Source organism: Equus asinus, chromosome 30 (assembly GCF_041296235.1).
Source record: "Equus asinus isolate D_3611 breed Donkey chromosome 30, EquAss-T2T_v2, whole genome shotgun sequence".
Classification (NCBI taxonomy): Eukaryota; Metazoa; Chordata; class Mammalia; order Perissodactyla; family Equidae; genus Equus; species Equus asinus.
The window spans coordinates 10,726,494-10,752,377 of NC_091819.1; the positions used below are offsets into that span (position 1 = coordinate 10,726,494).

Genomic DNA, 25,884 nt, shown 5'->3' on the forward strand with positions numbered 1-25,884 from the left:
ATGTCCAGCTTCTTTCTATCTATATTTGCCACAGACACCTAAATATTTACGTCTCCGACTGCAAGTTGTCTTATTTTCCCGTCAATATCTTTACTCACAATGACTCCTCTGTTCCTGAAATCTAACCCTGCTGTTTCTTCCTCATCATGCATCCACCAGTTTCCTCTCTTCGTTAGTCAGTCAATGATTGACACATTCGCTTATTCTTCTTAACAAGCCGTCCTTTGACTGACGATAGATTTTTTTCCCGATATACAGTTAAAGAGCACAGCTCTGATCAAAGACTTACAATGGCTCTCCAGTGCCTACTGAATAAAATCCAGAAACCTTAAGCTTGTATTCAAAGCCTTTCATCACTTGGTCCTAACATAATTTTCAGTTTTCGGCCCATACTAGGCAACTATATTTATTCTATGCTCCACCCTAATATAGCTGTTTGTCGTTGTGGATATTCTTTATTAGTTTTTCATATTTACATTTATTCATTTTTACTTTGAAAACAAATGTGATTTCTGGAGGAGGTCAGAATTGTTATTACTTATAGCAAAACCACATTGATTCCCTTTAACTCAGACCCCACTGTGACACCATCAGGGAGATGTCAGATGCACATACAGGGGTCTGAACTACAGGAGAGCTCCAAAATTATGAATCTAGAAATTTGTATGGGCTACATGCTTTTCAGTTGCTACTTCCACCTGTCCTGAGAGAAGGAGAGAAAACTTAGTTCCCTGATATGAACAAATCTTTAGGAATGTGGAGAAAAAAGAAAGTCTCTTTGGAAGAGAATGAGAAAGTGCCTACCTGGAATACACACATTTGACTCCAGAGACCACCTAAGTTTTAGCACCCTTTGAATGGGAGCAGATGGCTGCAGGTTTAATACCCTTGGGGAGTGAAGAGGAAATGATTCTACGGAAAAAGCGTTTCAGTATCTTTATAGCACATTAGTTTCTCTTGCACAGAAAGCCTAACTATGCATGCAGTAGGCAGAATAATGGCCCCCGAAATATCCATATCCTAATACTTGGAAACTGTAAATATGTTAGGTTACATAAAGGGATATTAAGGATGCAGATGGAATTAAGGTTACCAACCCACTGGCTTTGAGGTGAGTCCACTCTCCTGGACTATCCAGGTGACCCCAGTATAATCACAAGTGTCCTTATAAGTGAAAGAGGGAAGCAGAAGATAGAAAACCAGAGAAATGGCAGATTGAAAAGGACCTGACCTCACCTTGCTGACTTTGAAGGTATAGGAATAGGGCCATAAGACAAGAAATGTGGGCTACCTCTAGAAACTGCAAAAGGCACAGAAATGGATCACACAGTATGGCTTCCAGAAAGAAAGTAGCGAAGCCGCCACCTTGATTTTGGCCCAGGGAGACCCTTTTTGGACTTCTGACCTGCAAAGCTTAAAGAAAATAAATTTATATTGTCTTAAGTCACTATGTTTGCTATAATTTGTTATAGCAGGAATAACAAATTCATAGAATGCAGAAACATGAAAATGTTAATATTATTTCGTGACAATGGCCCACATAAGTATGTGTTTGTATCTGTGTACTTATGTATGTATTTGCATGTGCTTTTTCTTCCCAACTCAATACCTTTTCTATGTCTGCCTCCTTTTCCATCTCTATCGCCATCTTAGAATAATGTTATCTTTAAGACCAGGTCAAAAGACACATCTTTGAAATCTAGAGTGATAATTCCCCTCTGTGAATATATGAATGCTCGTTAGTCATAGATACTTTGTCGTTGTTGTTGTCTTCAGAGGTACTATGTTACACGGGCTTATGAAGTAGGTGGCATTAATTATACATTAAAGATAGCATTGTGTTTTGGAGTGCTTTGTACCAGGGAACATGCATTGAAAGAAAAATGAGTGTTAAATATCTTGTGCAAATAAAACATGGTGGATATATATAGGGTACTAAACATCATAGACAATTATGTGTAATAAAGGTAGTTAGAGATTTTGTGCTAATAAAATATGACAAATACTTAAAAAGATGCATTATCTTTCCTGCTAAGTTTTAGTTGGTGTGTAAGTTGTCTGTATAATGTTATGCAGGTGTCCTCCATGAGTTAACATGAAAAAAAAATGAAGTGTCTGTTCAAGGAACCAAGGCAAAGAGCAAGAATATCTACCCAGTGGTGGATTGCTTCCCTGTGGACAGTAGTGGCAATTGGTCTTGTAATTTCCAGACGCCAGGACCACAGATTCTACTTTATACTGCAGGAGCCCAGCCCTCAGCCCAAGCAGATAATAAGTGCTAATTTATTATCTGTGTCTTCTGTCCCCAACGTCATAATTGTAAGTTCTACTCAACGGAGTGTAAACAATATGAGAGCAGGGATTTTTATCTTTTTTGTTAAATGACATATCTCCAAAGCTAGACACTCAAAAACCAATCTTTGAACTAACAAATGAGGAACAGAAGCAGACATTGTCCCTAGCTACTCACTAGGAGTCTCAAAGTCAGAACCCAGTCTACTCTTCGCCTTCTCTTACAGGATAACTTTAGAGCTGAGGATCAAGCATCTGGCATTGGGAAGAGCGTCTACCATTGCTTTCCACGTTAATCTTTTTGAGAGGATCTGTAAGATTTTATCATCTCATCCAATAGGAGGATTTTTTTCTAGCATCCATGTGTGGAAAAGGGAATAAGAACTTGCATGATGTTATCCAGTATAACCACTGAATCTCGAGTAAATAGGCTTCTATCTTTTAGAGTATGTGTGTCAGAAATACTTAGGCTTGATTGGCCAACCTGATATGTTCGAAAGGGTGAGATAAATCATTCATATTCCAGAGCTATTAAGCCATTTCCCATTGCGTTCTAGGGACCTGTTATAAATCCATGGTTAGATAACCCAGTCAACAAAAAGGCAGAGCATACTCTGAGCTATAGCAAAAAGCAATGTCTTCGGGGCAGAATCCTCAAATACTTGATTATGGAATGGAGAACTTTGGCTCTCGGGTGGAGAGCATGGAAAAAGACTTTGGAAGTTTCATGTGGTTTGACAAATACCTTTTGGGGAGTGTCCGCCACTTTCTCAATCTTTTATTGCTTTTCAAGTCAAAAAATCTTCTACCTGTCTGCTGTCAGCACATACAGAGATCAGTCAGGACTCCCATAATAGATTGAGTCGAAAGCTTTTGTTACCTAAGGATTTTATTCATCTTTGATTTCCCCACATTATGCAGAATCAATATACAAAATAATATGTCACTTTTAAATGTGGTTATAGACATAGCCATTTTTACTTCTCTCTTTTTGATACTCAATAATGGACAGTGATTATGGTTAGTCAAATTTCTCTGGATTTTTGTCATAAACACCCAACTAAGTAATTGAACCAACGGACATAAAAGTCTAGTTTGAAAGATAAGTCTTTCCAGAGAAGAATAATTCAATGTTTTTTCTATCTTAAATTATAACTCACACACAGAAAATCAGTACTGTGTCTATAAGCATTGATCTAAAATATGCCTCAGCTAGGTAAAAAATACTCTCACTTTTGGAGATAAGAAATGGAGAACACACGGTACGCCTATAAGCTGACAGAACAAAACCAACTGAATTATATTATTAGACAAAGGGTTTGGTTGATTTTCATATTTTTTCAAAAGTATGAGGAGGCGGTTGGCAGACGGGCAATAAGACAAGATCAACATGAATACCTAACAGTGGATGAACTGCTCTGAATGAAATCACTACACAAGGGACAATTCCATCGTTGTTGCTGTTTGGGTGGAAAAAGGGGAGCTACTCTTCACAGATTTTCATCTCCTCTTCACATCATCCATTTCGGTGCCTGACCTTCTTTTACATTTAGGAGTTGATTCCCGAGCTACCTTCTTATTTTCTCATAAGTCACTAGCACAATGAATTGAGATGTGGTTTTGGTGCAACTTGTACAAATATTATTGAAAGATGTGTGAGAGTCCTCAGTGTTATCAGAGTTTCTATCAGACACAAAGGGGAGAATTCGATTTTGTTTTTTTCAGTCTAGGATTACACTCTCTTCCCCAAGATATGCTCCATTTTAATGAAGCTGTAGGGTTATCTACAGCACAGCTGCTGCTTCATAAAGTGTCCTGTGAAGCTTTAAGAGCAACATGGACAAAACAGATTAACCATTTTTGTGAAGATTTTCAAAGGCCGCTGTTCTAAGGAAGGTGAGGCAAATTGGTTTGTTGCTGAGCATTCTTTCAAGATTATAGGCATGCTGCCTAGTTTTTGAAAGCTGAAAGCTGAAAAAAATGAAGAAAAATCTGAAAGCTGAAGAAAAATCTTTTTTTTTTCAGTCAGGATCAGTTGTACCCTGCCTCACAGAATGAAAATAGACAGAGAAAAAAATAACATGCCTCCTAATGTATACTTGCTTACACAAATAATCTGCTTATTTTAATCAGCTATCACACTTTGAGCCTGCACAAGAACTATACTCTTTTATAGGCAAGAATATATTGTTAGGGATGTTTTAGTCCTTTGTGAAATGAAGGTTGTTATACGTGTCGTTGTTCTTAAAGCTCCTTACTAACCATTTCTAAGTCTAAAATTACATTACCTGGCAGTAAAAATTGATGAACTCTCATTATTTCCACAGAGTTCTTGGATAATATCTATAATATAATACAGGTAAGCAAGACACAGCTTACCGCAAGAAATAATAATGCTACAGAGGTACTATAAACTGATAGATGAAAACAAGTACATGGTTAAAATGTGTTCAGCTTATTTCAATTACACATCTCTTATGGTTTGATATGCATCTTTTGTTTTCTCCGCATATTCTGGTCCTGAAAATATGTGTTAGTGTGATATATGTGCATAATATTGCAACCAGAAGCAGTGCTGGTGTAAATATGTTGTTTCTCTCTCCTGGACATTGAGAATTGAAAGGATAAGTGCCCTTTGCTTTCTGTATACTTAAATTTTGCTTCTTTAGTCATAGAGTCAATATACATAAAGTTTATATTTCTTTCACTACCCAAGATATAAAATCCTTAAGTTCCTCTAGTCATCTTTAACTCTTTTGAAAATGAACCAAAACAACACATTACACATACAACTAGCCTCAGTCTACTCTTTGCAGTTTCCTGCTAGCTTCAGAGACCACAATAAAAGAAGAGAAGTTGTTTCTATTGCATTCTGTAGTTTGTATTGGCTCCTTGGATGGTAAATTAATTGCTTAAATCACTTAATATGCCGAACTTAAATTCACAATAGTTTGCATGGACATGAGATCAAGTTTCTTGGAGTTTGAATTCTTTGACCAAGGGTTTATTATACACAGAAAACGGAGTGACTCCACTTGGAATTATCAATACAGAACTGAAGAAATGATGTCAAAACCAGGCAAAAGACTTTTTCATGTAGCAGAAATATTCATGTGGATTTCACTTGGAAATATGACCGGAAGTAGATACTAGCATAATTAAAAACACCTAATAAAAAATCATCTGAGCATGGCCTTTGACAGTGTCTGAGTCCATGTCCAAATCCAAAATCAACATAAGGCAACAAAAGCTAACAAGTTGACAGGAATAGGAAACTGGTGGGTCCTGCTCAGTTTAGTTTGATTCCTTTTTCTTGAGTAGGATTGGAGACAGGGTCATCCTGGCTTCCCTTGATTATCTAGAAATCTACCACATATCTATACAGTCCTCAGTGTTAAACATGTGGTCCACAGAGACTAATTTCTCACTTAGATCTTTCTCTCCTTCCAAGATGCCTGATGTTATTATTGGTATAATTTAATAGTATATGGACCCCTTGCTCTTTGTTAACATTCTGAAATTCTAAAGTTATTTCATCAAATATTTATTGTGCTCTTTGTGGGTATTTTTCTAGATAAAGCTATTTACAAAAAAATGAAAGAGAGAGAGTGAAAGAGAGACAGAGAAAGAAAGAAAAAGAAAGAAAGAAAGAAAGGATACTATGTGAGCTGTTTTTCAATTTAGTGGAATATTACTTATTATTCAATTTGTGACGGTGCATTAGGAAAAGGACATTTTGTTAGAACTTGTTACATGTGATTTTGTCTACACCAGCTTTAATTTACCCTCATATTTTCAGGAACCCATCTTCCTACAAGCTAAGTTTTTGTGTAAATAACCTACACAGTGATATTTGTCTTGAGCCAGTGACCTTATTAAATATGCATGGGCCTTGATAAGAGTTACATTTTCTTGAGTGGAGAACAGTCATTTCCATACCAATGTAGTAGCTTGAGTGTTGAATTTTTCCGTATCATATTTTAATCCCCTTGATGCTAATGTAGATCCATGTGACTTCCTTCCAGAATCCATGTGGTATGCAATCTATAGCATAGTTTATTAAAAATGAGTAAACAAAAACTGGGTAACTATCTTAACCTTATTGCTCAGAAAAGGTAGATGTGGAATCCTTGCTTGCAGCCCCTCCATAGCATCAAAAGGATCTCAGTATACCATAGTTGGTTCTAACAAGTAGCCCATGGCTACAGGTGCAGGTAGAGGGTTCAGTAGAGCTCTTATGCATTTGTATACTACTGGAGTTGCAGAACTTTCAATTCAAAGAACAAGGAAAAGTCATTATGGGATCAATGACATTGTAGCTTGAAGCAACCTTAACAGTTACCATTTTGTTGTAATGTTGGGAAACAGAGAAATTAAGCCATTTGCCTCAATATTTATCACACAGCTGGATTCTAAAATGCCAGACTTCCCACAATGATAGGCTTACTGCAATATTACATAGTCCTTGTGCTCCTGGGGATCATAAAGTAATTGTTACTTAGCAGATACCACATCTGAGAGGAAGAGAAGGTTCCAGTTCTCTCTAGTCCTAGAGTTTGACTACTGAAATATCAAAGGGGAAAGCTCTAAATTGTCAAAGTAAATGATACAGATGAGCTAGACAAGTTTAAGGACACTGGCTCCATAGGGATTTTAAAATTTCATTTATAATGAAAATCTCCCATAATGTTATATTTTTCGTCTGTTGAAATTATTTTCCTGAGACTATTTTTAGTTGTTTTGAATATATTTGGCAATTTCAATTCAGATGTATAAAAAAAAGTAAATGAGTCATTTTCTTTGAAATGTACAAATATTTGTTTGGGAATAAGATTTCATACAACTTTCAGAATATGAGAGGTGCATTTAAATTGTCTCATGTTAAATATTCATCCAATCTAAAATGTCTTCTTTAACGATCTGAGATTCAAACCATTCAATTATATTTATTTTAAACATTTATACGCTAATAAACTATCATGTTTGGTAATTTTTAAATTTAATTTTTTTTTTAGTATATGGTAAATTCTTTGCAAGATATCCTTTAAGGATATTATCTGATTGTTTGTAACTTCAGGACCTAAAAGTCCTCTTCTTCTAGAGTACTAATTCTTTAAGGGGTGTAATAAAACAGTGTAACTTTAGCATCCGCCTTTTGTGTGACCGTTGAAACCTCCTAAGACATGCCTGAGGAGTGTTTAGCGGTGCTGGCTGTGATCTTCAGCACATTCTAGTAATTTCTGCTCCTGGTTTCTCTTCTAACTATTTTGTCACTGCCTGCCAATCTTGATCCACACCTTTCTGCTCCACTTTGCCCAAATCTTTCACCTAATCCTCCCTTCCTTCCCTAGTATTAAATGATAATTATGGTGAACAAAGTTTCCCTGGAGATTTACGGTTGTCAAAAGAAGAAATAGGGAGGGAGTAGAATATAAAAGAGGAAATATCTTCAAACCTGATATAAAATCCTAAAGTTCCTCAAGCCCATTGGGCGTACCCAACCTAGCAAGTCACTTCCAAGAGGCCATTTCTCTCTTGTTTCTGCTGTTTTCCTCTTTCTACAGAGACCGTTATTTCTTCTTTTTCACATATTTTTGACCTTAAGAAATTTCCTTTCTAGGCCTACCCATATGAAATCAAATATCAGTTTATATTTAAGAGCTACTAGTACCAGCCTTTTAACACTTTTATTCAACAGTCATAGCAATTTAGGGATCTTTATTTCATACTTCCCATTTTAGAGTTGCTTTGGGAGACCTAAATATATGTCATTTAAAGACCCAGAAAAATCTCCACCTAAATAAAATAGAATTTACCTTAGAGATCAATATTGCTCAAACATAAAACACAAAAAGGGCAATGGCCAGTTTTCAGAGCATTATCCTTTCTGTAACATATGTAGTGGGTAGAGTCTCACCTTATTCAAGGATGGAGGAATCACACATCTCCTACAAATAAAAGGAAACTCCTCCTAGCTCTATTATCCCCCCAAAATCATATATAAAATACAATAAAACCTACAAACTATGATGGGATTAGAAACTTTCACAGTGGCTACTCTTTTAGAAAAGACTTGAAAAGATCCAGATTTTCTCTCAATTGTGATAAGGGAAACTAAAAAAAAAAAATAATCTTTTATATATTTTTGAACATAGCTTCAAATGGAGAAGAATTCACTCCTGAAAACAGCTTGAGCAGGGCCTTTGAAAACGAGAAAAATCAAAGGAAAAGTGAAAGCTGAGGACAAAATCAAGCTACTATTTTAGACACTCCACCCAATTTGTCAAGTGACTTTATATGAATCTAACCTGAAGTTTCTAGAATTTTCCAATTTTCACTTTTTTTCATTTCTTTTTTTTATTATTTGTTTAATTAAAGACTTAGGTGTCTTCATGTGTGCATACAGTGGAGGTGCAAGTGGGGAGAAGGGGGAGAGGAAAGACCTTCCTTTATGAAAGTGTGCTAATTATGGTACAATGCACCTCAACTAAGGAGCTATTCTGGAATTGAGAAACTCATTGGGGTCATTATGGAGACCTATAAATATTTGAAGGCTGCGGAGTAAATCAGTAAGTAAATTAATTATGTGCTTCTCAGAGGACAGAACTAAGATGAATGAGTTGAAGTTAGAAAGAAGTGAGATAAATTTCAGAAAGATCACACAATATAGATTGGGCTCTGTTATGAGGAATTGATCTCCTTCTCCCAGGAAATGTTTTAGTAGACATTGATGATCAATTGCTACGTATGTTGTTAAGGTAATTCCTACATTAGAAAATAATTTTGAAGATAAAACTTTAAGCCCATTTTCAAACCTACAAACATTTCATAAACAGAGTAGCAAAAATAGGAAAAAACTTTGCTTTTGAAATGTGATGCCATAATTTGATCTTTAGAAATGCATATTTGGTTCAACTCTATTTATTGCAAGGTGCATATGCTGCATTTATCCTATTAATTTTATCTTTATTTTGATTCTTTCACTCTTTTGAGCCTAGGGTCATTAACAAATATGATTACCACACCTATATGGTCCATGAATTTGCTTTAAGAGAAAAGCTTTAGAAAACTACATGTCCTTGAGTCATAGGTTCACCAGGTAATAGCTGTCTACTTGGAGATAGTTTTTAAATTTTTTTGTACTTTGGTTTCTCATTTACAAAGTATGGGGGAAAAAATCTACCTTAGCTGTTGTAAGAAATAAAAGAGATCATTTGTGCAAATAAATTAGCTTGGGATCAGGCTTCTAACAAGCATGCAAAAATGTTGGTAATAACATTTTGGTAATATCTACTATTTGATAATAATTGATATTATAATTATCAATAAATATACTTACAAAGTGCTTAAGGATAAGAACAGGTTTTTTTGTCTTTGTATCCAAAACTTTTACACAGCTATATGTGCAAAAAAGGTGTGAAATAAATTTTGTTTACTAAAACGGGTTATGTTGGTACATGGGCAGATAAAAAAGAAAGTGGAGCAAATCAGTAGAGGCCTTCACACATGGAAACACACCCAGATGGATGATAGCCTTAATTAAATGTCTTACCAAATCAAAATGTGTATTCTATTTTGTTTCTCTTATTTTTTTACTCAAAGTATTTTAAAAAGGGATGAGCTAAACGACAGTGAAAGCATGCCTTGCCTTTACTCTATGTAGAAATGTCACTTTATTTCCAGTCAGTCATGGATTGCCAAAAAGGAAATGGGAAAAATGTAAACAGGGTAAAACAAGGAGAAGGAGTCTATTGTTTCCAGAAAGACTATCTTCCTGTTGGCATTCTGCCAGAAGACATCACTGAGTGCTGATAGCCACAAGTTCAAGCTTGGCCACTCTTCCATTGATGAGAGCACACTGGCAAAGGAGAGCAGGTGGATTTACATCTACACTTGGAGCATGCTTGGGAAGGTGATCAGAATGGACAGATGCAGTGGTCAATATGAAATAAGAATAACTAGTATTTGGGTATCCTACAGTATGCTAGTTCCCGCAAGTAGGAGTTCTTTGGCAGTGTCCCTTGAGTTTTCTTGACGATGGTCTCTTTAGTTGGGGCAATTTGCCCTTTTGCTCCCATTGATTATACCTACTCTCATCTTCCAGTAGTGAAATAACTAAGAGATACAGAATAGATGATATTATGCAGGCAGATTCTTTTGGGAAATTCACACAGGGACACACACACACATATACACATTCATATATTTCTTTTTCAACATATATGTTCATTTTTTCAATTTTTAAAATGTGAACAGAAACGGATATATTTTAAAATATAGTTACTGGAAAATTATAGTTCAAAATAGGGTTGATGTATATAAGTGTTATTATAAATGGTTGAGTTAACTAAACAAATCATAACAAAATATACTGATAATTAAAAGAAATTTATCAAAAAGCAAGAACAGACAATTAATAATCACAGCCAAATCAAGAAAATACTAATGATGCACTGATAAAAGAAGTTTCCTTAAAATTCAGGGAATTTAAGCCATCAACATGTCTACATAACAGAAGCAGCTTGGTGATGTGCTAAGTTTTATGTGTTAGTTATTGTAAGCCCACTGCTGCAACAAATAGATCCCAAAATTCATGATTCAAATATAAATTTATTTCTTGCTCATATAAGTGTATGGGTAATCTGCTGTCTTCAGTATGTGGCTTCCATGTTTGCAAGAGGAAAGATCTGGAAGAGGGAAAGAACATGCAGAAGTCAGATGGCAGATTTCCACAGGCCAGGCCTAAAAGGGGCGTGCACATCTTGTCTTCTTGCAATTGAAGGCAGAAATCAGCCCCATGGCCACCTCTGGCTGCCAAGTAGTCTATGGGTATGCCCAGGAGAAACAGAACATAGTCTTTTTGTGAGTATTTAACAATCTCCACCATACACTGCAAAATAATCAGACTTCTTAAAAGCATGCAATACAAACTGTATTCAGTAAACTATTGACCTGACTAACTAACTTTAGTTTATGAAATCTAGGTAAAGTAAGTTTTGTATGTCAACTGAAATAGAGTCAGGGTAAAGGTCAATTGAAGGAGTCTATTTGATAATCAAAGTGAGGAATTCGAATCCTAGGAAACAGTCCAACAGAGTATTCTGAGGAACTGCTCCCAGGTCTACAGATTTGAGTGTAGTTTCTATACTTTTTCACAAAGCAGTGTCTGTGCAGGAAGGGGTTTACACATCTGGTCGTCTGCTTCAAGGATAACATGAACAAGAGTGTTTTGGTTATTCATCAAACAAGGCTTGTAACATTGGTGTAATCTAGGTGTGGAGGAAGGCAAGGACAAGGGCTGTCACTTTTTCCCTCAACCTCTGAGAAATGCAGCTGGGAAATGTGAGAGTGAGGTCCCCAGCAGCTTTTCCTGTTGTGGATCTGTCCAGCTGGCATCTTCAGTCGTGAGACGAGCGCTTCCAAGGTCACGCAGACACAGGCTGATGAGGCCTGCAGAGCCGCTTCACAGGACAGCATGGATTTTATTGTACTGACTTTAAGCCTATGCAGCTTGCTTGCTAGAGGTGCCTGTTAGACCAGGGAGAGGGCTTCCAGTTTCAGTCACACATAGCTAAATTAAGATGCTTTCAAGTGACACAATGTATAGGTAAGAAAAGTCCACGAGACTGTACATGATTCAACCATGAAAAGCTCATTATCTTTTTCCATTCTTTCATTGAGATATAATTGACGTATAACATTGTGTAAGTTTAAGGTGTACAATGTGTTGGTTTAATACTTTCATATATTGAGTATGATTACCACAGTTGTGTTAGCTAACACCTTTATCATGTCACATATTTATCATTTCTTTTTTTTCTCCCCAAATCCCCCCAGTACATAGATGTATATTTTTAGTCTTGGGTCCTTCTAGTTGTGGCATGTGGGACGCCACCTCAACATGGCCTGACAGGCGGTGCCGTGTCCCTGCCCAGGATCCAAACCCTGGGCCCTGGGAAGTGGAGCGTGAGAACTTAAGCACTTGGCCTCAGGGCCAGCCCCGATCATTTCTTTTTGTGTTGAGAATGGTTAAGAATTGGTCTCTTGCAACTTTGAGGCTTATAATACAGTATTATTGACTATAATCACTATGCTGTGCATTAGATCTCCAGGACTTATTTGTCTGCTAGTTGTAAGTTTGTACCCTTAAACACCACCTCCCCAATTTCCACATCCCCCAGCCCCTGGTAACCACCATTCTACTCTGTGTTTTTACAAGTTCAGTGTTTTTATATTCCATGTGTAAGAGAGATCAGACAGCATTTGCCCTTGTCTGTCTGAATTATCTCAAGCAGCATCACGCCTTCAAGATTCGCCCATGTTGCTGCAAATGGCAGGATTTCCTTCTTTCTCACGGCTGAATAATGTTCCATTGTTTATATATGCCACAACTTCTTTATCTGTTGACAGATGCTTAGGTTGCTTCCACATCTTGGCTACCATAAATAATGCTGCAATGACCATGGATGTGCAGATATTGCTTTGAGATGCTGATTTCAATTCCTTCAGATCTATATCGAGGAGTGAGATTCCTGGATCCTATGGTAGTCCAATTTTTAATTTTTTGAGGAACCAGAAAACTGTTTTCCATAGTGGCCAAATCAATTTACATTCCCACCAACGCTGTAGAAGTGTTCTTTTTTCTCTGTATCCTCAGCTATATTTGTTATCTCTTATATTTTTGATAAATGCCATTCTAACAGGTGTGAGGTGATAGCTCTTTGTGGCTTTGATTTGCGTTTCCCTGATGATTTATGATGTGGAAGAAGAGCTCATTATTTTTAATGAGTTCTTTGACCTCGGGGAACTCACACAGGGCTGAGTTTTATAAAATCGTTTAGTTTAGTTTTGTTTTTTAAACATTTGAATAATAGGATCCATTTGAGTAGTATAAACTGGATATCCTGGACATGTTGAAACGACAAATCATAAGTTAGAATTTTTATGTAGATGCATAAATGATAAAATAATTTGGGACATGTGTAGGACAAGTAAGAACACAGTGTCAGATCAATTGAAGGACTAACCTTCTGAGTCTGCCAGTTACACAGGCATGTTATTCAAATGGCTTCTCAACACCTATGTGTCTAATTAGTTGATTATCAAGTAACTCAGAATAACTGTCTTGAGTGGTCTAGCCTTTATGTCAGCTCCTGATGAATGCTCCTTTCTTACACTTAAACTATTAGTTTAGAGTTCTGATTTACATGTGCATGGGCTTGATATCAAATTCCTAGGTATGGAGTTTCAATATCTACTTCCTGCCATTTCTCTTATCTTTAGAAATCAAGGTAAGTTTCTTCTGAACACTTTCTGGAACGTTATTTCTCAATGTTTGCTGACGATGGTTTTATCGTTCTGTTGGTTATTTCTCAGCAGCGTGGGCAGGAATATTCCAGATTTGGAATTTGAAGTAGCTAAATCCTTGCTTGCCATCATTTTACTTTTGTAAACTTCCTTCCCTCTAAAACCAACAAATCATTTATTTAAATATTATTTTATTAAGGAAGTTGTAAGCAAATCAAGAATTTTGCTGTCTGAAGCAATATACATCCCCTTATCACTCAAAAATACTTAAAAATTTATTTTTATTCCCTTCAACATTTTGCATAAGCTTCTTTCTGGGTATCAGTCTTTCATACATTGATGTTAGACGTTTGTGACTTTCTTGTATTTGTCTTACTGAGGTGCCTTTTATTTAATTTTTAATCATTTTATTTTAAAATTCAAGCACGCTGAGAAAAACGTAAATTTATTAATGTTATAACCCTTTGTTTTCACTCTCTAAAAAATTTTATCAAATTTTTATTGAGCTCACATGTTTTTGAATATTATCCCCTCTAAAAACCCTAATGATTACAAGATGCTGCAATTTTTAAAAAGCCATCAGTATTGCTATGTTTTCTCTGCTTCCTTGACTCTCTTATAGCCCCAATTAGCTAGAGGTGATTTATTTCACTAAATTTAGACAAAAAATATCATCAAGTTAATAATTGTTTTGTGGTTATAAAGTATTTTTGTATAGCTAATTATATAAACATTGATATCTGTTATTTAAAATATTACAGATGATATTTTAGAAATATTTGATGATTAGCAGCAGTAAGCATTATTGATGAAACAATTTAAATAAGATTTTTTTTTGGTCAAAAATGAATCAAGAGGAACATTTATCAAACTTTGGCACATGTTTCAAGAGCAATGTTTGTTATTACATTCTAAAAACAGAGCAAAACTACTTTTCAATGATTTATCAAAGCTGAGTTTTCCCCCAAAATAACTTCTTGTTTATTACTGATAATAATCAAGAATTTTTCAGAGAAAAAATTGTGCTCAGTAGCTTGTGGTGAAATTATTAACTCTGGACTATAGCTTCATTATGTATTGGAGAAAGTATGTGTGATCTCAATAGCCAAAAATTATGATAGAACATAATTTTGGAAACTGCTATATTACTTTTTGCTCTATTCATGTTTAATCTAAGTCCTCTTTCTCATTCTGCTTCCTAGTTTTGAAACATCACACACATTCTATAACTATAGATCTTAGAAAATAATCTTTCTTGCTTGCTGTTTACCAAACCAAATTAGTAACTTGTATTATCATGAAAAACATGGTTTGACCAGATCTAGCAATTTCTTCCACATGTTCTTTTCACCTTTTACATTGTGAAACAGGCTGAAAATGATTTCAATTGCTCTTAACCTGTGAATGATCGTGAAAGAGCCATTTGTATTTATTTGTTCTTTATCTAGACTTCCTATTTTTAGTGCCAGAAGCATGCTCTTCCAAGAGTATTGGCAACCTACAAAACCAGAAACCAGTTTAAGAGGCAAAGTGTTTATTTGGGATAGAAGAATTGCAAGTTAGGGAGCACAGATTCAGATAGAAACTCAAATGATGTCCTGATTACAGGAGAGGGGCTTAGGGCTTTTATGGGAAAAAGGGAGGAAGATGAGGTAAGTTGCATTAAGGAAGCATTCATTGGTGAAAGATGGGGTAAGGCTGGGTTTGTCCTCAGTTGATTGACTTAAGACTTGGTCATCAGCAAAGTCTGGGTTCATCAGTCCTTACAAACAAGATATTCTTGTCCACACTGACTTCTTGGAATGTTGGTGGTTTGATCCAGTTTGAAAGATAAAGAAAAGACTTGCAAGGCAATTCCTCTGGAATGGCTGCTCTGGCTCTATTTTAATATGACTCCACTCATCTCATCTTTCCTAGTATATTTGCCTTCCTTTAACAACACTTTTATGTATGTATTTATTTACTTAGGATTCAGGTTGCATAACTAGATATTTCTTTCAAAAAGGCTAAGAATTTATCACTCAGCACTTTTATGCATTCAAGCTGGGAAGCTGAAAAGGGATTTTCTCTTACAATTTCTTACATGTAACTGAAGACTTTTCATTTGCAGTAATTATGCAGCTGTCTCATGATTCTGTCATGCTTGTCATGCTTGTCCTGCTTTCTTGTGTAATCTCAGTGACATGAGTTATAATATTCAAACACACAGAACAGTTAAATGACCAGTCATAATGGGGAGGAGAAAAAAAAATCTTGTGTAAACTTTCCCTATTTCTTTAAACAGGTCTCTGAAGTACACACAATTTTATCTGTGAAATATTAAATCATCTATTATTATTTTATTCACTCAGTTGGTAAATCTCATCAGATTAAAAACATTTAACTGCTACAAAACACTCCATTCCTCAAGAGAAGGCTTGCAATAAGTAGAGGTTTTTTTTTCTACTTTTGTATATGTTATGGTTCTTAATGAGCATCTCCATTGCTCCCTTTGAGCACTAAATATGTCAACTACATTTTAAAATCAAGTCATCATTTTGTTACCCAACATTCTCTGAGACTGTGAATAATATCCTTTCTATTGTCTATCCAGTTCTTATGCTAACCAGAAAAATGATGATAATAATTTAAAAATCCAACTTAAGATACAAATTTGTGGTGGAAAATAGCTTTTCTCCTTACTTTTGCTGATTAAATTCTCACTGACTGGGACAGACATATAAAAGAGATGTCATTATCATATGGCAGCCTATCTATGTATCGATGTACTTCAATAGGTAGCTAATCCAGACACCTAGAACTAATATATATTTTAAATAAGAAATTATTAACGCTTTCAATTAATACAATCCTAGTGAAGATCTTGGATCCTCAAAATATGATTCAGCCAAGTTACTTAATCCTTCTGATCCTTGTATATGCAAAAAGATGTGAGTTACAGTTACATGACCCACTCTTCAAAAAGGAGTTGATCAGATTAAATGAGATGATTAATGTGAAGAAATTTATTACTGCTTGAAACATAAAGAACACTCAGGACATAATGATGGTGATGATTATACAGCTAACAATCACATAAATGCAGAAGACAGAGGAATGTAACTTTATGCGAAGATTTACATTTTAATATGAGTCTCCACTTGGCTGGATGGCAGAAATTTAAACTTGATCAGCTCAGGGTTTCTCCTTCCTTTCATTGAAGTGGGTTGGGAAGATTGACAAGGCACCTGGTGGTAGATGGTGGGGAGGACTACCTCTGGTCCTCAGGATCATCATTTCTTCAGGCTGGCATCCACTGAGATGTCATTACCACCACCCTGTCTCAGTTGATGAAGTTCACTCTATGATAGTCCTCTTTCTAGGCCATGAGCAAGTCATTCCTCTTTCTTCAGGGCTGTCTGCTTACTCAGTCACATCCATGTTGTTCGAGCATGAAAGAAAAACATTCTAATCCCTTTGGAGCACTCTTAGGCCTATCTGCTTTAAAATAGAGTACCAATTATTATTTTGTTCCCAGGCAAAGTTGCCATAAATGGGCCTAGCCTTTTGTCCTGGACCATACTTAGGGACAGAGGACAGATCCTTTTCACAGATGCCCAAATCTATCAGGACTTTCATTATCTACTTCCCACCCCCACTACCCCCAGGGCTGGATAAGGTACAGGACAAATTTTCACAATCAACTACCATCTTTGCTTGAAATCTCAAATTCTCCAGTTTCTAGATCCACTATATGAAATCTCTTGGTATCTTTCATTTAAAGAGTATTTGACTTTTATGAAACTTAGTCATATTATTCTAATTCTCTCTCTCTACTTCCCCTCCAGTTACCCTCCACAGTATAGCAATTTTATATTATGTATATAAAAACTATATATTATATAGTTAAATAGTTTTTTAGAACATCCTTTCATTAATTTCACAGGAAATCCACCTATTCATTGTAAGCCTTAATTTTTTCCTGCATGTAACATGAAAAACAACATCCATTTTTCAAACAAAATCTACTAATTCATATGACAAGCAGCCATTTTTCCAAATCATCTGAAGTTTTCATAATACCGTGGAAAAATTTAACTGTATTTAAATATTATTAGGTCTAGCAACTTCAGGTGAAAATATACAGCATAATTATTTTCAAATAAGAGTGCATTAAGGACATTCTTTGACATCATAATGTGTCCAAGGCAAAGATAATGAAAGATAAATTCATGAAAATTATGAGTAAATAATATCCTAATTCATTTAGTCAGTCAAAATTTAAAACCAGTGGAACTGAAAAGCTTTTATTGTTTCCTAATAAAGAGATCTTTTGCCTAATTTTAATGTCTAAGATAGCATTTATTACACTATTCCACCATTTTGTAAGATTTCCAAAATATACAGAAGTCTCATTTCTATTTAGGTATATCAGATTCTTGTGATTTATACTTTACTTTTCAAATATTTCTCCCTTGGATTGTTATTTCATACATGACTTACAGATAGTTAATTGATAATTAATTGGAAACATAAATGAAAGATATTTTGAAAGGCATATTTTTTCAGCTTTGCCCAAACCATAATTATGTTTTGTTCAAGTTCAGGGGAATAAATATAATGGTAATGGCTTCCTTCCACCTCTGATGCTTGTCATTGGGTGTTGAGTTTATGGCAGAGATTAGCTTTGATTTGCTCTTTCATGTCTGCCGACCTAACTCTATTCTTCAATATTTTGACCCACAAAATAGTAGGGTCATGCTGTCTAAGTAAGACTTCCAGCCTTGCTCCCAGCACAGCATGGAAAAACTAGGGCAATTCATTGCATTTCTAAACACTTATCTTTTATTTTAAAGGACCATTTGTTATAACCTCAACTTTAATCTGGCTATAAAGACCAATATACACAGGACTCTCACAAAGAGTAAGATTTAAATAATGATCTATGGAATTTGTATTATTTATTCTACTTTCTAAACATCTTTACATTTTCATTTATTAATTCATTTTCAGGGCATCTACTAATTGCTAGGTCCAGTGCTAGGTGCCAGGCACACAAAGAGAAATATAATATAATATAGTACCTATTAAGGAGATAGTTAATTCTCTAGGGGCCAGCCCAGTGCTGTAGTGGTTGGGTTCGTGCACTCCGCTTTGGCAGCCTGGAGTTCACAGGTTTGGATCTCAGGCACAAACCTACACGCTTCTTGTCAGGTCGTGCTTTGGCGGTGTCCTACATATAAAATAGAGGAAGATCAGCACAGATGTTAGCTCAGGGGCAGTCTTCCTCACTAAAAGAAATAAACAAAATAAAATGAAAAGCAACCTTGGAATAGGAACTATGACAGTGGAACGCATAAAGTAGTATTAAAACTCAAGATGGGGGTGGTGGAGGGAAAAAGATATGTGCCTGAGAAGGACATACCCACGAGGAGAGGGAAAAAGAGTGATAAGGGAGTATATGGTGCTCCTAGCTTCAGGAAGAGAGGGTGGAGCCAGATGGATGGGTGTACGTCCTAAAAAGTGGATTCTGATTTGAGCCAGCCACATGCAAGCAATGTCCTAAAGTTCTGTTTATAATTAACCAGCCAGAAAGACTAAGAGGGGCAAGAAAGAACAGGGACATGAAAGAGAACAAAATTAATAATCTTTTTTTTCACCATTATATGCTCACCAAAAGAATGTTTATTTCTTCCTCTTAATGTTTTCACTCGTTCAATCAGATAAAGTAATTAAAACTGTTCCCCTACTCAGATGAGTGAAAGATAGAAGGAAACACATGACTCTATGTCTGATGTAATTATTTTAAGGAAGAGACACCAATGTGGAACATGCTCCAGTTTCATAACTCAAGGATCAACTTGGTTGAAGCATCTCTCAAAAGATTTAATCCAGAGCTACTCCATCTTTATTCTTTCACACAAGAGAATAAAAGTGAGTGGGGGCCAGTATAATAATAAAAAGTTTTCCCTAATCCCATGTCTATCACGAGACACAAGGAGAACCTTTAGCCCCGGGTGTATTTCCCTGAGAAGCAGGTTGGCACATGGGTTGCATGTTGGTGCCAGAATATAAGCACTTAAATTTTTTAAAAACTTGGTGGGTTAAAGAAGACTTGAGAAAAATTGTTTTCTCTAGCCTAATTCCTCTAAGTAAGTGAAGGGCAAATTGGAACAAGTCAAAATATTGAGTTTGAGGTAAGTTCTTCATAGAAACGAAACAATCAAACCATAGAATTAGCATTCTTATTACATATCCCAAAAAGTCCTGAAAATATTAGATAAAGTTAAAGAAAATTAGAATGGAAATGAGAGCACAGTTAGAAATGAAGGATGGAGATTCTTAGAAAGAGATGCAAAAACAGGTATTACTATATTGATTCTATAACCCAAGAAGTGAGGATAGTTTGGGCTAGCTTTCAGTTCCAAGTTAAAGCAGCCAATTTGAGCATTCTTTCTCTTGTCCAATTTTTATCAATATAAAGAAAGAGGAAAGGTATGTTTTCTTTGCTTCCTTTCTTTGAATAGCATTTTCATTCATTCATTCAAATGTGTATTGAACATTTAAATGCCAGTCTTTGTGTTCAGGACTGGTTATCTTACACATGAACTCTGCCTTCAGCTTAAGTGGGAGACCAAAATGTAACAGATATACTATTTTTTAACACAAGAGACATAAATAGAGATATCAATCAATTGTAACAAGAACATAACAGGAATGTATGATTCTGCCCATGGAAACCAGTAAAGATGTTACTGAAAAGGAAGAGTGAAGGTCAAAATATTACAGGATAGGTGTCAGTTAAACAGGAAAAGTAAGAAAGAAGGATTTCGGGCAGGGAAGGCAACATAGGTAAAGGCATGGATGTGTGAAAAAGTATGTGCTGTATTTGGAAAATCACAATAGTTCAATGTGATTTTTTTGTTTAAATGACTTTCTAAAGAACTAGAAAACAAATGAATGACAGAGAGGGCACAATTGAAAATTCAGGAGAAAGAATCATTGATGGAACAAAGGACATGAAGATGGCACAAGCAATTAGATCTCACACACAGGGTTTGCAAAGTAAAAGGACATCACCACTTTCCCTGAGGCAGGTGGGCAGAAGGGACGCACATGAGCTTTTGCAGACAATTCGAGAAGTGAAAATAAGAATTTGAAGGATTTTCTCCCTAAGATCCTCAATTTCTACCATAAAATTAGAGTCAAGGCCATTTGTGGACAATGTAAGAGATCTGTGGAGCTGTGAGATGAGTGATAAAAATTTGGAATAGCTGACCCTAGGAATGTGTGAGTTTGGGGTAGGTATAAAGCCAGCCTCATCTGTTTTTTAAGCCTAAAACTTAGCAATACTTATGTGTCCTGCTTCTTATAAAGATCCTTAGATAGGCTGCTGCTGAGATCAATGATATTTTGAAAGGCAAGATCTTTCAGACATATTTTAACATAATAAAAGACAATCAAACCATTACCAAAATTAGAAATTTTTCCATACTGACCCTTTCATTTGCTTACCTTGAATACAAAAGAATGATTAAATTGCTGAATTCAAAACGTATTTAGTGTGAGCCCAATCATTCTTTGAGAACTTACATTCAGGGTGAATATTATCCTTGATATATTTTTGCCTAGAAATACAGAGGATTTCAGATTTTGGAGGTCCCACAGATATCCGCAACTCTTAAGCTTTACAATGCTGACCTTGTCAGGACTTATGAAAATAATTGATTTAACGTGAGAGATTCAGTAAAATAGTTTATATTCGCTATCTTTTTGTCGTCTCTTTATAATCACACCTGATCCTCACCACTGGTTGGAAATAATTCTTTCCAGGGTCATCAGAGCTCATTCTTGTTCAAACTCAATGACTCATCTTGTAGAATAACATCTGTAAGACACGTTAAGAGAATGTCATCCTTAGCCAAACTGCTGGTGCTCGATTCTGACTCTGCCACATAGCAAGCAGTGTTATCTTGGGCAAGTAACCTAACTTCTCAGTGTCTCAGTATTTTCATCTCTAAAATGATGTTCATAATTGAATCTACCTAATAAAGTTATAAGGATATATGTGTTAAGGTTCCATTACCTAATGTAACAAATAGACCCCCAAGCTTCAGTGACTAAATAAATTAAACCTGTTTTGGCGCTCACCTAGCATTCCAACGTTCATATTCCTGGTCTGCAGCGGTGGGAGTGAGGGGACCAACCACGCAACCATTCAGGACCCCAAGTGGCCGACAGATCTCCCATCTTCATCTGCACTGGCACGCAGTTGTTGGTTGGGATTTATCATGGAGGATCTATCATGAGATATTTTCATGCACCGGGCTCAAAAATGACTCCCATCATTTCCATGTGCCCTCTTTTTGCTACAACTCAGTCCTATGGCTACATTTTACAAAGTGGAGGCTGGAAAAATGTGGTTTGGTTTTGTGTTCAGGAAGAAGAGCAAGTAAGCTTGGTGATCAGCCAACAATCTCTGTAAAATTCCACCCTTCTGGACATCAAACATCTATTCAATCTTCTTTTTATATAAAATACACTTAGATCTGCTTCAAGGAAGACAAATCAAAGCTCCATCAAACCATTGTATCCAAGATCTCTGGATGTAGCAGAGTTCTTTCCATTATGTCTGGATTGGTTCTTCACAGTCTGACAACCAATGAACAACCAAAGAGACCTTCTCTACGACCTGGAGACACGATATTCACAATAAAATCTCTCATTTAGAAGAGAGAAGAATAGAAGACATACAGTAATTGTTGACCAATAGATATTAGGCAGTCCTACTAGTAGACATGCTGAAGACTTCCTACCCAGGGGAGAGGGTAAATTGATGAGACTTAGGCTCTGCTCTCTTTGAGGAAATTAGTTGTCTGGTGGTCCCTATGGTCCTAACTCTTCTCTCTTGAAGATTCTTTCTTATTCATTGCTCTTCATGGCCCCATCTGCAGTGGGCATTAGGTCGAATTTCCTTCTTGGGGACACCAGTGCTTCTGCAGCCCTCTTTTTCCTTATTCTAGTTTGGGTTCTGAAGGCAGTCTTAAGGCTCAAACAGTTAAGGTTTTTCAAGGTTTAAATAGTTAAAGGCTTTCTGGTTGTTGTTTTATTTGATCTGGGTTTATGGTTTCCTTGTCAATATTGGGTCTAAAAACCCAGTGTGCTTTTAATCTGTTTCCAGTGCCATGTAATCCCATTCAATGCTTTTTTGGAGTCACAGGTCTTAAGATCTGCTCTATTTATTTGGCTCCTTGCCCCATGCCTTTCTCCTTCTCAACTTCCTGGAGCTTCCTTGAGGCTGCCTTTACAAAAGCAGATAGGAAAAGTATGTAGTGGATTGTGTTGGAGGTTTGGCTGCCCAGGAAAGGATGTGGTAGACGTCACTTCCACTTATATTCCATTAGCCAGAACGCAATTATGTAGCTACATCCACTGGGCAAAGGAGAAATGGTATTCATTTGTATGCTCAGGAGTAAAGGGGGATAGTTTTGGTGATCGGCTAGACATCACTACCACAAAGACTTAGGGAATTAAAATATATCTCATGCTTGGAAAGGTATTTGGAACAAAGCACTTCATTAATGTTTCCAATTATTATTGTTATTTTGTTGTATGTGACCATGGTTAATAATTATCTTCCAAAGTCTATATCATTTCTAGTTCTCTTCCTAACCGTCAAATCGTTTCATAGCTTTCTTTTCTGTCCTTTTACTCTGTCCACACCTAAATGAAAATTTCTCTTTGTGCTTTGTTCTTAGCCCTGTTTTTCTTCTTAGTCTTCTCTCTCTGTAGGTGATCATATATTTCACCTAATGTTAACTGTACTTCTATGCTGATGATTTTCAAGAAAGTAGATTAATCCCTGATCTTTCATCTGAAATCCAGAGCAAAATTCCTGATTATTTGGAAGATATCTCATCTGGGATATCTCTTGTACCTCAGGCTTAGTATATGAAAAAGTGAATATATTGTAAGCTACTCATTATTTGTTCTCTGCTGTTCTCTCAGACATTGGGTACTATTTCTTTCCTAAAGCAACTTCCCTTTACTCTCCTCCCTGCCTGGCATTTTCCCCATGCCTTCTGAAACATCTGATTTCATGGTAAATAAACATCCCATGTCATAAGCTTCTCCTCTCAATCATCTTTACTGCCTAGAGTTATAATTGACACCTAGCTCTCCACTGAAGCTATTTCCCCTGCAGCCAAATCAAAGAGAGGAAGCTTATTCTCACAGACTCTTCCTTACCTTAAATTCACTCTCCTATGCCACTACCATATTATTACTTCCTAGCTGTCAATATCTCCTCTGCCCTTGAATAAAATCATCTGATGTTGTAAAACTTAAACCATTAGAGCATTCCAACTTCTGCCCCCTCCTCACCTCTATAGTCTATTGACCTCTAGGTCATTTCATGACATTTCCTGAAGACTGTATCACTAGGATCTATGTTCCTCATCAGCCAAGTCTTGCCCTAATGTCTCAGGCTATCTTAAACATCCATTTGGACCACATACATCATATATTAGTCTCTTCATTCCTCCTCATTTAGTGACTTCCAGCTCCGGTTTACTCGAACAACCATTTTCTTGGTCACATTCCTGACTCTGTCATAACATAGAGCTGCCTTATGTTGGAAATATTAAATTAAGTTATCTACTTGTTTGTCAACACAGCGACCTCGTATTAAGCTGAAGGCCCATGTTCTTCTCTACTAGACTATTTCTTCTTTCCATTTACACTTCTCCTGAAGAATCTTGACTCACCTTACTCTCAGCTCTAACATCACTTTTTCTCAAGACTTTTCTTAAGGTCTTTCTGGCATCTTACCTTAAATTTAATTCTCCCTCTGGTTTTTACGTGATGCTGCTTCCTTTCTTAAACTTTCTTCAAATTTTAGTATAATGGCATGTGACTGTTTTTAGCACTAGAATAGCTATTGAGCTGTGAAGAGGGACCCTGTTTCTCATTTAATCCAAGTCTTTAGCATCATTCTTCATAGTCAATTCACTAAGTCAATACTTCCTTCAGTCTTGCTTACCCTTTCTGTTTACTCTCAACTCCTAAATCTTTATCTTAATGCTAGTGTTACCTTCTTAAATACAACCCTTTGGTTGCTTCCCTGCTTCTAACTTCTAAATGTCTGTTCACTGTGATTAAGACAAAGTCCATCAAGCTGGCCATGAGTAACTAGTCCCCGCAGGACCTTTCCCTTATCTTTTTCTTTTACTCCTTGCATTTTTACATTCCATTTTAACAAATACATTTTGCTTTCCTCTTTCACTTCCAATATTAATAACAACAACAACCATAATTAACATATTCTCAGCTCTGGGTCTTGCACATGCATTCCTTTCTACTGGTAATAATTTTTCTCCATTTTTCATAATTCTTTTTTTTCAAGGTTAATAAAACTTTATTTAAAAGGGCTGAGATGATTGTATGCTACTTTGAACAGCGAGGCTGTACAAGCAATGACTTGAAATTCTTTTTTTGACACGCTCCAAGACTTTTATTCGATTACGTGTACCTTCAGATTGGAGTTGATCAGAAATATGGCTGACAGTTTCCCTCAAGTCATTCTTGGGCTCCAGACAATGTGCTGGACCTTTGGGTTAACAAGCAGGGCAGTTGGAACAGGAAAGACAAAGCTGTGGGTGATAAAATTTCCTTAAACATGATATCCTCCATACCTGTCTTCTCCAGTTTCGCAGGTGTTCACATGTTTTCACTGTGTAAGTCATAGTGAGCTAGTTTGATTCATCATAGAAATTCATGGTTCTTATTAATGCATTGAAGGTCTCCATTTAGGAATTTGTATTAGTTTTCTATTGCTGCAGTAACAAATTACCACCAACGTGGTGGCTTGACACAACACAAATTTATTATCTTATAGTTTTGGGGGCCAGAAGTCCAACATGGGTCTCAAGCTGTAATCAAGATGTCAGTATTGCTGCATTCCTTTTGGAGGCTCTAGAAAAACTCCATTTCCTTGCCTTTTCCAGCTTCCAGAGGTCACGAGCATCCCTTGGTTTATGGCCACCTTCCTCCATCTTCCAGCTAGCATGGTTAAGCCAAGTTCTCCTTATGTTGTCTTCTCTCTGATTCTCTCTTCTGATTCCCTCTTCCACTTTTAATGACTCTTGATTACATTCAGCCCACCTGGTTAATCCAGAATAATCTCCCTATCTTTAAGTCAGCTGATTACCAATCTTATTTCCCCTTTGTCACATAATTTAAGATATGCACATGTTCCAGGAAGTAGAAATGTGGACCTTTGGGAGGGTGGGCATTATTCTGCCTGCT

At 36.3% G+C, this 25,884-nt stretch overlaps 1 protein-coding gene and 1 non-coding gene across 5 annotated transcripts in view; one reads left to right on the forward strand and one right to left on the reverse strand.

Annotated features, from left to right (window-relative positions):
• BRINP3 (BMP/retinoic acid inducible neural specific 3) overlaps nucleotides 1-25,884 on the forward strand; it is a 393,852-nt gene that overhangs the window by 144,895 nt on the left and 223,073 nt on the right. The gene's annotated exons all lie outside the window — the stretch shown is intronic.
• Nucleotides 25,284-25,350, reverse strand: LOC123282323 (small nucleolar RNA SNORD29). The gene has a single exon (XR_006522396.1). It is a non-coding gene; the product is annotated as a small nucleolar RNA SNORD29 (small nucleolar RNA).